The sequence below is a fragment of the Psammomys obesus genome, unplaced genomic scaffold (genome assembly GCF_907164565.1).
Source record: "Psammomys obesus unplaced genomic scaffold, mPsaObe1.curated_primary_1811, whole genome shotgun sequence".
Taxonomy (NCBI): domain Eukaryota; kingdom Metazoa; phylum Chordata; class Mammalia; order Rodentia; family Muridae; genus Psammomys; species Psammomys obesus.
Genome location: NW_026596100.1, coordinates 7,784,852 through 7,797,562, shown reverse-complemented (window position 1 = coordinate 7,797,562; position 12,711 = coordinate 7,784,852). Strand labels below are relative to the sequence as shown.

General features: G+C 38.1%; 1 protein-coding gene across 11 annotated transcripts in view; it reads left to right on the top strand.

The window, feature by feature from the left end:
• Pam (peptidylglycine alpha-amidating monooxygenase) overlaps positions 1-12,711 on the top strand; it is a 295,916-nt gene that overhangs the window by 108,138 nt on the left and 175,067 nt on the right. The window lies entirely within an intron of this gene.

Below are 12,711 nucleotides of genomic sequence, written 5' to 3'. Positions count from 1 at the left end.
ATTTGTGTTTAATCATAGATAAGGCTACCAGGAAATAAAACAAAAGCTCATTAGTGTACAAAGAGTAGAAATCAGCACAGTATATTCAGAACCTTCTAGATATGTACTTGATTATATGAAGTCAGTCTAGAAGCTGCCTTCTCAGGGGATGTCTCTTCCTGAGTCAATGAGGTGACTTGCCACACAGGACTTAATGACTTCAAATGATAAGCCTGTGAGTACAGGCCAATAATGTTGAATGCATTGATAAGAACAAAGAAGTCTCTGAGAGTGTTGTCAGATATGGGCAGCTTTCCTAAGTACGTTCTGATTAAGTTCGATGGTGGAGGCTGGAGAATGTTTTTTTAGTTTTATTTTATCAATAGAATTTTTAGTTTTAAAAATGGCTATAGTGATTTTTTTCTGGTGTTAATAAGGATAGAACCAGGGCTTTGTACTTTCTGGGTAATCCTGGAACCATTAAACCACATCCTCAGCCTTTTGTGTATTTTTAAGTAACAATATAAACTCATCTAAATCCATAATTTCTACATTGATGAATTTGCATTTAAAGCTATAAAGCCCCTTTCGTTTCTGTTTATAATAAATCTTTTGGCATGTGTCATTTCAAAGTAGTCTGGCTGGGATTACTGAAAGTATATTGTTGCAGTTATAATGAGAAGCAAACTTAAAAAGATTGAAATTGTTCAGATATACTGATTTCTAAAATTCTATTTCAAAATAACCAATTTCCAGCAAAATAACTTAAACAATCCACGTATTTAGTAATGAGTCTCAAGTTCAACAGAATCAAGTGAATCACAGAAAGCATCATATCCCTAGGACACTTAATGTTTCCCTGTCCATAGCCACACAGCACATTGCATCCTGTAAAATGCCTTAAGAACAGTGCTCTTGGGAGAACAAGTTTCACTAGTAAGAATCTGCTTGCCTTGTTTAAACCTCAAGAACCTGATTTGATCCACCATTCCATATTCTGTTTGTTCCAGAAATCTCTAACTGTATTTGAAATATAAATGTGTGTTTCTTTCTACTGCTGATTGCTTGGGCCAGTTGGATCTGTGAGTCTGTGTCTATACAGTTTGTCATGAGTCGTAAACTTGTGATTTTATTAACCATCCATTCTTGGGTGCCCCCCACACACACAAAAGTTTGTTAATGATTTGACGTAGTGTCAATAAATTTTTAGTGTTTTTGTTTGGTCTTAAAAGTCCTCCAAAAGCTAAATGATAAAGCTTGTCCCCAGCTAATGGAGCTCTTGGGAGGTGGTGAAAACTTTAGGAGGCAGGACATAGTTCAGGAAGAAAGTCCTTGAGTGCATGCTATTCCAGGGATAGTGTTGACTGCTTCCTCCTGTTGTGCTGGCTCCTGGGTAAGCAGCTCTGCTCTGTCTCCTTTCTATCAGGATATTCCATTTTTGTCTTACCACAGGTACAAAACCATGAAGCCAAGACTCATAGTTTGGACATGCAAGCCTCAGGATCCTCCTTTTTAAATTATTTGCCTCATGTTGAAAGTTGAGGAATATACTATGGAATAAAATTTGGAATAAATATTGACTATGTTAATCAAATGGTTTAAGTTGAATTTTTTTTTATTTTTAAATATTACTTTATTACCACTTCTAAATCTTTTTTTTAAACTTTTATTAATTACACTTTATTCATTTTGTATCCCCCCATAAGCCCCTCCCTCCTCCCCTCCCGGTCCCACCCTCTCCCCCTTTCTGCATGCATGCCCCTCTAAGTTGCATTTTTTTAACTGACAGAATTACTATGTTTGCTCCCTCTGTCTCGTTTTGTTCTCTGTCTCTGTTTGTCTGTCTGTCTTTCTCATATGTGTGCATGATAGGAAGACTAAATTGAACACTCAAGCTGTGCTTTTTCTCAACTCTTCAGTAATTGTAAAGTATCTGCTGTCTGAAGATGTTCTACTAACTGAAAAGATACTTGAAGATGAGCTATAAATAGATCTAGAATGAGCAGTGCTAAATTGAGAAGATCAAAGAGAAATTTTATATTTTTTATCTACTGATAAAGCCAAATCTGAAACCCTAATACTAGATTATGAATTCACTGGTGCTTTATTCTTCAGAATTGGCCGCAATTGTTTTGTCTCTTTCAAGAGCCCTTTGATGGCCATTTAGCATGGCCTTCACTTTAAGCAGGTGTGAAGTAGATTGCTAAAATAAGACTAGGACCCATGTTTTCTGACTCCACTTGTAAGATTTTTGCCCTCTATTTCATACCAATAGGTTTTGTTTCAGTTTTTTTTTTTTTTTTTTTTTTTTTCAAATACCAAGAAAAGATAGGGCTGGGGGTGGTGAAATTAACTATAGGAAACAATTATCATCCTTATTCCTCAGTGTACTATTGATTTTAATTATGCATGATAAAAAATGAATTCACTTAGGAGCATTGCTGAATCAGTTATTGTTCAGTTAGCTTTTATGTATTTTCAGATAATACCAGAAATGTAATCTGGTGACTGAAAACAGTTCCTGTCTTTGAAGTCTGCTAAACCTGAATTTCAGTCTCTGTCTTTCTCCTTACAGGGCACCAAGTTCATTAACTTCTCAATTTCCTTATCTGAAGGGGAGATAATAGTGAGACTGTTTACAGGATATTGTGAAAATTAAAACACATCATTTGTGCAAAGTACTTAAGGCTCTTCCTTTCATAGCACCTACTCTAAATTCCTTTCATAGCACCTACAATCTAAATTACTGAGTTGTTGATAGTATCATTGTTATGCTGGGTGGTGGTGGTACAGGCCTGTAATTCCAGCACTCTGGAGGCAGAGGCATGTGGATCTCTGTAAGTTTGAGGCCAGCCTGGTCTACAGAGTTCCTGGACTGCCAAGGCTACACAAAGAAACCCTGTCTCAAAATAAAACAAAACAAAACAAAAATAGTATCATTGTTTTAATGTATAGATCCTTAGACATCCTTATGTTTAAAAGGAATTTTTCTTCTTTACTGGAAGAAATCACTTGTCCATGTGATCTTACATCTCTATTTTGGTTAAAGCTGTAAAATACAACTATTTCACACTTTTCCATGAAAATCTGAAAACTCGACACTTCAGTAATGCAGAGAGAAGGCAAGCAAGATGAACTAAGTATGCTCAGGCTAGAATAAGTGTGGAGTGCTTTCACTGGGGCTGGAGCAAGTGGCCTCTCGGGCTTAGAGGCTCCTGAGCATCTTCTATTCTGAGCTTTCAGTTTAATTCCAGATCTCTCTGGGAAACCTTGTAAAGAGGATTAAAGGTAGGGAAAGCAAAGCCATTCTCCAAGCACCCTGTGAAAGTAAACCACTTCTGCCTAAGCCCAAGACAGCAAGAAACAGTTTACTAGCAATGAAATAAACTCACCACCTGTTTGTACAGCAGCATCAAAGAAACATGAGAATGCTTTGATCATTTTCAGGCAGAAGAAAATTATGAAGCTCTCCACTGATAGTTCTTGGGGAGTTTGGGGAAGCTGATCAAAGAAAACTGTTATTAATATGGACCAGAAATTAAAATCTGCATCCGTGCTGCTTTACTATGCTGTGCCTCTTTCACTGATGAGTTGCATATTTAAAAATTGAGGAGGTTAAAAAAATGGGATGGTCATCTTATAATTAAACTAAATTTTATTGCAGCTTCTATGTTTTCTAAGCAACCGTTTTCAACTATGCACATTTGATAATGGCATTCAAACTGAGATTGAGCAAGCAGTGTGTAGCACATGTTTTGTTTAATCCTTTTTTTTAAATTTTTTATTAATTACACTTTATTCATTTTGTATCCCCCCATAAGTCCCTCCCTCCTCCCCTCCCGATCCCACCCTCCCTCCCGTTTCTGCATGCATGCCACTCCCCAAGTCCACTGATAGGGGAGGTTCTCCTCTTCTTTCTGATCTTAGTCTATCAGTTCTCATCAAAAGTGGCTGCATTGTCCTCTACTGTGGCCTGGTAAGGCTGCTCCCCCCTCAGGGGGAAGTGATCAACGAGCAGGCCAATCAGATTATGTCAGAGGCAGTCCCTCTTCCCATTACTATGTAACCCACTTGGACACTGAACTGCCATGGGCTACACCTGTGCAGGGGTTCCAGGTCATCTCCACGAATAGTCCTTGGTTGGAGTATGAGTCTCTGGGAAGTTCCCTGTGTTCAAATTATCTTGTTCTGTTGCTCTCCTTGTGGAGTTCCTGTCCCCTCCAGCTCTTACTATTTCCCACTTCTTACATAAAATTCCATTCACTCTGCCCATCAGTTGGCCATCAGGCTCAGCATCTGCTTTGACATTGTTTAATTCTTTTAGGTTGCTGTAAACCCAGTCACACAGAATTATATGAGAGAAAATGTTTTGATATTTTTTTTCATGATCTTTAAGAAAAGCTCTCATGAGTTTTCAATTATGTAATAGAACCATAAGATTATAGTTTTCACTTTGAACACTGTAATTATATAGCTGAGAGATTTAAAGAAGAGCAAACCTTTTATAATAGGAAAAGCTGTATTTATGGGCATTTTATTGTAAAGATTCAGACATTTGAAATGGAAAACAAAGGATTGTTTGCAAATACCGTTCATTGCTGTGGAAGAAAAAAATATCTTTCCGAGGAACACAAGAAGCAAAAGAAAAGTCATAATTGTTTTCAATAGATTTCTTAAAGAAAAAGAATATAAATCAGTAAGGGGAAGGCGCAGGCCCGAGCTAGTCTACTGTGTGGTTAGAACTCCTGCCACTGAAGCTGTTGGGAAGCATTTAACGAAACAGAGATGAGAGTGCTGCAGGACTAACTGCCTGGGAAGGTAGAGCCATGAATAGGAGAAGTCAGGAACATCTCATTAAAAATGTGTTGACAAATGGCAAGAGAACACAAGGACAGCTGGTTCTCAGCCCACAGCACATCCTCCGGAGTCCTGCATTCTACTATTTGCCTTTAAGCTCAAGAGGCCGCCTCCCTCTGTGACATTCCAAGGTCCTCTTGAGTTGAAGAAACTGCCAACACAGAGACCCTCAGAGGAAGATAGCAGTGTTAATGTGTAACATCTTAGTCTTTTAATACCCGTCTCAGTGTGTTATTCGGTGATTCATACTTCATTGAAACAACCAAGATGACATTTGAAATTTAGTTGATCTTCGGAATTAGTTTTAAACAACTTCCTGGAAGATTCATTGAGGGTGAAGAAGCAAGTTTATTAATTTCTCAAGTGTCCTTTGGGATGGCTTATGTATCTGGCCCTTGCTTACTTACTGGTTTAAGGCAGAGATTACTTAGTATAGAAATCTCTGTATGAAATAGCTGTGAAGCCATGTTAACAGCCTTTCTGTTCACTCAACAAGGATTGTTTTAAAGAGAAGCAAGGTGACAGCTGGAGAATTGTTTTTACTTTTCTAAAACTAAATTCTGTGTTTATAAATCAATAAAATACCCAGTGGGCAGATGAGCAGGATACCTAAGCATAGTTCCACCTATGTGGCATAATTAGACACTGCCAATTCCTGCACTGCTTTTCTGTGCAAGTCAGGATTCTCCTGAGACCCTGCCATTGCAGCCCATAGAGCTGCAGACAGTGCTGCTTGTAAACCAGGGATTTCTTATTTTACAGGAAAGCATGCTGGCAGGGAAGCAGGCACATGTGTTCACAAGTAACATTTATTTTAGTCAAAGCTGAGAAACTTAATTAACAACCATACCTCTTACTATTTTCTCCATGAACATTTTTACAAAACCAACTCATTTGATGTCTAACGGACATATTAAAGGGCATCTGATAGAGATTTTGTAAACCATAAACAAACAAACAGGTGCTACTATTGGCAAGTTGTAAATGCAGTGGTCCCATGCTGAATGACACATCGGGGACTTTTTAGCATATATAACAAATACCAAGCTAATTTTGACTTTCAAGCACAGGATGTTTCACAGTGTTACCATATTAGAAGAGAAAATTCTCACATAGATCCAAGAGAATACAATGCCACCAGTCTAGAGTCTTGCTAATGAAAAGAATTGAGAAGGGGGATTGATTTAGCATTTGTAGATGATTAGCTTCATGGATATCCAGGGTAAACTTTTCCTTTCCACATAAAGAAAAGAACTTTATACATCAACGATTACAGCATAACAACTATGAGGTGACGGGGGACAGTAAATCTATTCCGGACTTCAAGGTCAAGAGCATATAGGGAGCAGTGGCAACTGTGGCCATCCTCACTGCCAGCCTGACTAAAAGAAAAAGACAGGACTTGCCACAGCTGTGGAAATGACTTTGATGTGAAATTTTGAAACATTTGCTCTTATTTGGCAAAGCAGTTGAGAAGACCCTTGTAAACCAAACATAATCTACTTTTGAATCATATTTGAAGCACAGCCATTCCCCTTTCTTTGTTTCCTACTGTGTTAGCTAAATGAGCAATGTCTGTAAGGTTGTAGAGGAAACATTAATGCTTCCTACTAAGGGAGTGAGTTTTCATTGTGCAGCTGAGCAGTTAATATCTTGAAGTGCGTTGTGGGAGCACTATGCTTATTTATATCACGGTGTCTACCCTAGGTAGGACTGCTGTTTCTACTTCTGTAAAACAGGAATGGCCACACAAATGTCATAGAGCTACAAGGATAAACTAAAACTCTGTGAAGTGCTTACCACAGAGGACCTGGGTATAATACGTGCTCAATAAATATTGACTGTGGTGATTTGTATAAGAAAATAGTATTCAGAAGATTTGCTTGTTTATTTACACTTAATGAGAAGATCCTCTGTAAATGTGTTGGATGGTATGAGTTAAAAACAAGCCCAAAAGTCAGGATTGGAGTCCCAGCTCTAGCACTATATAATTAAAACAGTAAATTAATTTTTCTGAGCCTTAGGTCCCTCATCACTCCTCTTTTGGGTTATCACCCTCAAATATATATATTAAACATAATTCCATATATAAAACATATAGTCAAGATACAGGGAAACATCTTATTTTCTGTTTTTAATGTTGTTTTAGAAGTTCTATATTCATAAACACATTCTTATACTTTTATGTGTATTAAAAGGAATTGACATTTCATTGGTTAACAACTAAACTTCATCTTAATGAGCTACAACAATAATTCTCAGGCAGGGTTCTTTTATCCTTCAGATGACATTTGATAATGTCTGTTGACATTTTTGGTTGCCACAGCTCAGAGGAATGCTGCTGGCTTCTAGTGGGTGAGGGCCAAAGCTATGACTAAACATCTGGTGATACACAGGACAGCCTGGCACATCACAGGATTCTTCAGCCCAAATGTTAATAGTGCTGAGATGCTGGGACATACACCACAGCTGTATAACCATCTTAGCATTTAGTCTGTAATCTTGCTAAGCAAGGAAAATGTTGGAGCGTTCTCTAAACATTACCCAACTCTAGGTAATAAGGTAACCAATAAACTGAAATATGAAGAACCTCACTCAATAAAAATTTTTTCAATAAAATATGTTTTAAAGACACATATGTCTGTGTTTTCTTGTGGGTACAAAGGATATCGTAGCTGATGAAAATTAAATTTAAATTCATGTTATAAAGGAATGTCAGCAGAAAGTGGTAGCCTGCCACTCCTCCATATAAAAATACTACATGAAATGCTTAAGGTGGAGTGTCTCTGACTTTTACACACATGCATTCTGCTTTCGCTTCCTTTCTGATACAATGATACAATCCTAAAGCCGTTAGGTAGAGCACAGCAGGGTAGACATTCAGGTAATGGGACAGGCACTTAGTAGCAGAGAAGGAAGTGTGAATATGGTTGACATGGCGATAGATATGGTGTTTCCATCTGCTTGCTGTCAGTGTATCAGGTACTTGAGATAATCGCTTTGTAAGGAGACAGGCATCAGCCCACAGTAGATTCTCTCAGTTGCTTTGGGTGATGTGTTGAGGCAGCAGACCTTTCAGGGGGAGTGCGGCAGAGCACAGCCATTTATTTCCTGGCTAGGAACACAGGACAGAAAGAGGAAAGATCGAGAGTCGCTCCTTACCGGCTTCAAATGCATTCTTTCGCATACCCAAAACTCCCTTTTTAGACTTTCCCTCTTAGAATGAAAGTTCTGCCACCTTCCAGTTGTGCCAAGCTGGCCACTGATTATTGACATACATCATGCAGAGGGCATTTCAGATTCCAATAAGTCATGTGGCTGTCAGAATCCAAATAAGGTGAAAAGTCCATTCCGAGGTGTCAATAATGGCCAGGTAGGATGCAGAAGGAAAAGTTATAATAATCCAAGAATCATGGGCAAATGGCAAAGGGACATAAAGATAGCTTTGAAGGACCACAATTGAGACAATTTTAGCATCGAAGCAATGCACTTAAAGATGATAACTGATTAAAACTCATTAAACAGAGAACCATGAGCCCACTCTGATAAAATAAGTAAAATCAGTTGAAAGTCTGATGAAAAAATTGAATATCTATAAAGTAAAAGTAACCTTCCCACAAAAAAAGGTTAATTAAAAGGAAAATAGTAATTGTACGGTAGAAACAATGGGGGAGAGACCACTTAAGTAACAGCCAACATGAACATGGCCTTAGCAAGACAAAGCCTCTTGTCACCTAATGAAAGCATCCAGGGGTGGGGTGCATCTATGTGGCCAATATGATGGTATATCATAGATTCCTTAGACTTGTGATGGTACAATAATAAAAAAAACTATACCAGGAGAAGCCTGCTGCCATCTATTAGGAACACCCAAGCAGCCCCCAAAAGTGAGTGAGGGCATTTATCTGCCCACAGAGTGAGGGCATGTATCTGCCAATATCTAGCACTAATTGCTAGCCACATAGTAGGGTGCACTTTTTAAATTCCTTTCATGTTTTTCATTAACTTATTAATTTATTTACATCCCCCTATAAAGACCAAGCCATCTGTAGCTACATGTATCCAGATCATGCGTGCTTCTTGATTGACGTCTCGGGTTCTATAAGCCCCCAGGGGACTGCCGTTTCTGTCCCCACCAGGCCCTTCCATCTTTCCTTCAACACTTCCACAGGAACTCCCCAGAGTTATGCCCCATGCTTATCTGTAAGTCGCAGGTCGCAGTATCTGTCCTGATCCACTCCTGGCTGAAGCCTCCCAGACAACGGTCAAGTTGGACTCCTGTCTGTAAGCATAACAGAGTATCATTATTAGTGTCAGGCGCTGGCTCTCTACCATGGGTGGGTCTCAGGTTGAGCCAATTATTGTTTGGACTTCCCTTCAAACTTTGTTCCCTCCTTATAACTACACTTCTTGTAGGCAGGTTAAAGTTGATTTGTGTGTGTGTGTGTGTATGTGTGTGTGTGTGTGTGTGTGTGTGTGTGTGTGTGTTTGTGTGTGTGTGTATACATGTAGAGAGCTGGCCTACTCCATGTGGGTCTTCAGGATTTGAGCTTCAGATCTCCAGGCTTAGCAACAAGTGCCTTTAGAAGGTGCAGCATCTTCCAAGCACTTGTTTTAAAATATGGCAGTTTAGTGTCCAAGTGGGTTACATAGTAATGCGAAGAGGGACTGCCTCTGACATAATCTGATTGGCCTGCTCTTTGATCACCTCCTCCTGAGGGGGGGAGCAGCCTTACCAGGCCACAGAAGATGACAATGCAGCCACTTCTGATGAGAACTGATAGTCTAAGATCAGAAAGAAGGAGAGGAGAACCTCCCCTATCAGTGGACTTGGGGAGGGGCATGCATGCAGAAAGGGGAGGAAGGGTGGGGTCGGGAGGGGAGGAAGGAGGGGCTTAGGGGGAGTACAAAATGAATAAAGTGTAATTAATAATAATAAAAAATATTAAAAAAATAAAATGGAGGTCTTCCTAAAGTATCTGGAAATGTTGAAGCATCAGGTCAATATCATCTTTGCTGGTTTGAGAAAAAAAGATTTTATCTGTAATATAATTGCAACATTTTTTTCATTTGATATTAGTTATGCAAAGGGAAAAACAGTGTATTCTAGACTGCTCTTGGCTGTAAAAATAAACTTGTCTTTTAGAAAGGAATACCTTCATATTTTAAAAAAATATTAACAATTTGCTTTGGATGTACATTTAAGTGGCTTACAATGCTACTATTAAAAACATCTCATTCTTTGTTATTTTAAACAGTGCTATTAAATATCTTTATTGACGTTTTTGTGTCATTGTTTAAATTTTGTTCAAGAATAAGTGCCCGGAAGTCAAGTTGCTGTGTGAATGGATATGCATTGTTTGGTCAGTTTAGTCACGTCATTCTAGGAAACCTCATACAACCTTCTTAAAAGTAAATGAAATTCATAATTTGTTAGCTATTTTTTGTTCCCTTCATACACAACCCTCCTCAACACACACACTAGAAAGTACTTTCTGTAAAACTGGGAATTTATCTGTCTGATTATCACTGTCCTCAACATTATAGCACTGAATATGTATTTGGAGCAGCAATAATTGCAAGCATTTAGTACACACTTGGCTCTGTCCTTAGGAGATTAATTCACTTATTCCTGGAATAGCTTTTATGAAGTAGGTGTTGTGATCGTTTCTGTTGAAGAAAGCACAGAGAGACTGCACTCACTCAGAGACTCTGTATTCAGTCAGACAGAGCTAGACACCAGACAGCTTTCCTTCAGTTCCTCAACAGCCACTATTCTGTTCCATTTCTCTTATTGGGTATATAAATCCATGAAAAACTGTTCAGCATGTTTCTTCGAGTCTTTAACCAATTACAGATCTCAGGCATTTCTTTTCTCTTTGTTAAACAGAAGCAGTGAGAATAACCAACACTCTTTAAGATCCCAGTTAGTTTTATGGTCACCCAGTGCAGACCTGACTTACTACCTAATGATCTGCTTCTAGAATTAATACCCATACAGGCATAAACTATAAATTATCATTGCACGGTGAAATTATGGAGATATAAACAAGATATGTGCTTTGTATTGCTGATAAAATGGGGCATCTGGGCTTCCTGTCTCCAGGAGACAGAGCCTTTATTACTGCTTCTCCAACACATCATGTCCTCTGCCCGACCTAGGCGCCTTTGCTCCTGCTGTCCCTTGTACCAGGTATGCCCAGGCTCTGCCTTCTGCTGAAGATGCTGTCAAGAGTTTCATCTTGTTTATTTCATCTTGAAGACTCTTCCCTTTCTCAGATATTTGAGTCTCTTTTATGGTCTTTTCTAGGGATAGTTCTTCCATCAGTTATGTGAAGTTCTTACTTCCTTAATAAATTATCTTCTCTTTTTAGTTTTAGTCATTTTAAAAAAAACCTCAAATATATTTTTGAATGAGTAAAGGCATTATCTCAGGAGCATATAATTTGACTTTTAAAACTCATGAGAGAAAAATCAGAATAATACATATTGCATATTAATTGGAATTATGAAATAAAAATGAAATGCTTAAACATTTATTTTCATATTCTGTGTATTCCATCTTTGAAAGGTTTAATAATCATAATTTGCTTTCATTTCCATAACAAAGGTATTTATGGTTACAAATATCATCCTTTCTCCTACCCACAGCTTCAATTCTCTTTTCTTTAAGTAGATGGTTTAGGGACATCAAAGGTAATACAATCAATCAGACAATTAAATGGAAGTTTATTTCCAAGGCTAGGACTTAAGTTGTGTTCCTGTTAGAGAATTTTAACACTGTATTCGAGTGTTTTGTTTAATACCAAGCTTCCTTGCCAGCTAAAACAAGGACTGTCCTTGAATTCTGCTCTGGATGAAATAAGATGCCCTTTTCCAATATACACATTTTTAAAAAGAGGACTTTGAGGAATGTCCTATTTTGTCACTTAGTTGGGAGCAAAGACAATAGCACAGCCCTCAACACCAACACCCAATCCCCAGGAGGCCTTTTCCTTTACCCAGAGAAAGGACAGAGCTCAAGGGTTTTGTTGCTCATCTCCAACAGAGAGCCAAAGGCACAGTTCAAACAAACATTACATTATTTTTAAAATGTCAGTTGCTTATGTAAATCACCTGTGGTCCTTGGGTGCTAGTGAGCTTCAAGCATCTCTGAAGTAGTTGAACTTTAAATTTTAGTTTCTTTGTATTTGGTGTTTAAATTAATGATGGCCATGACGAATATTGTTCAGTTGACAGTGTTTATTTGTTTGCTTATGTTTTTGGTTTTTACAAACATACATACACACACACACACACACACACACACACACACACACATACACACACAGCTTATCTTTACCATGAGCTCTAGAGGGTAAGTTAGAGGCTAACATTATTGTGGAGAATGCCTTAACTTACATGATTCCTCATTTTGATACTAACAAATGAACTCAGATCCCCACGCAATGCTTACTAAAGCATAAGCTAAACTGTGAAGCAACTGTTCCCAACTCCTGACTTTTATTCTATTTACTTTTAGTCATCAGATCAACTGCTTTGGTATTTTCTGGAGCATATTTATGATTATGGATTAAAATAAACATTTAGCACTCCATGATAGAGAAGTTATTTCACAATGTGATACATTTTAAATTAATGCTGACTGTCATTGTCAGACTTAATGCATAATCTGAAAAATGTTCAGCACAGTTAGTGAAGTCAAAGCATTATTATTTTAGAGTTTAGCCTACTTGAGTCCTAGAATTTATGCTAGTTGAGTGTGGAATGTCATACTCCTGGTTAGCTTCTGCAGATAACAGAGAAACTTCTCTTAAGCCTGAATGGGTTGGACGTTGAAAAAAATTGACAAAGATTAGCCCATGGAAAAAGCAT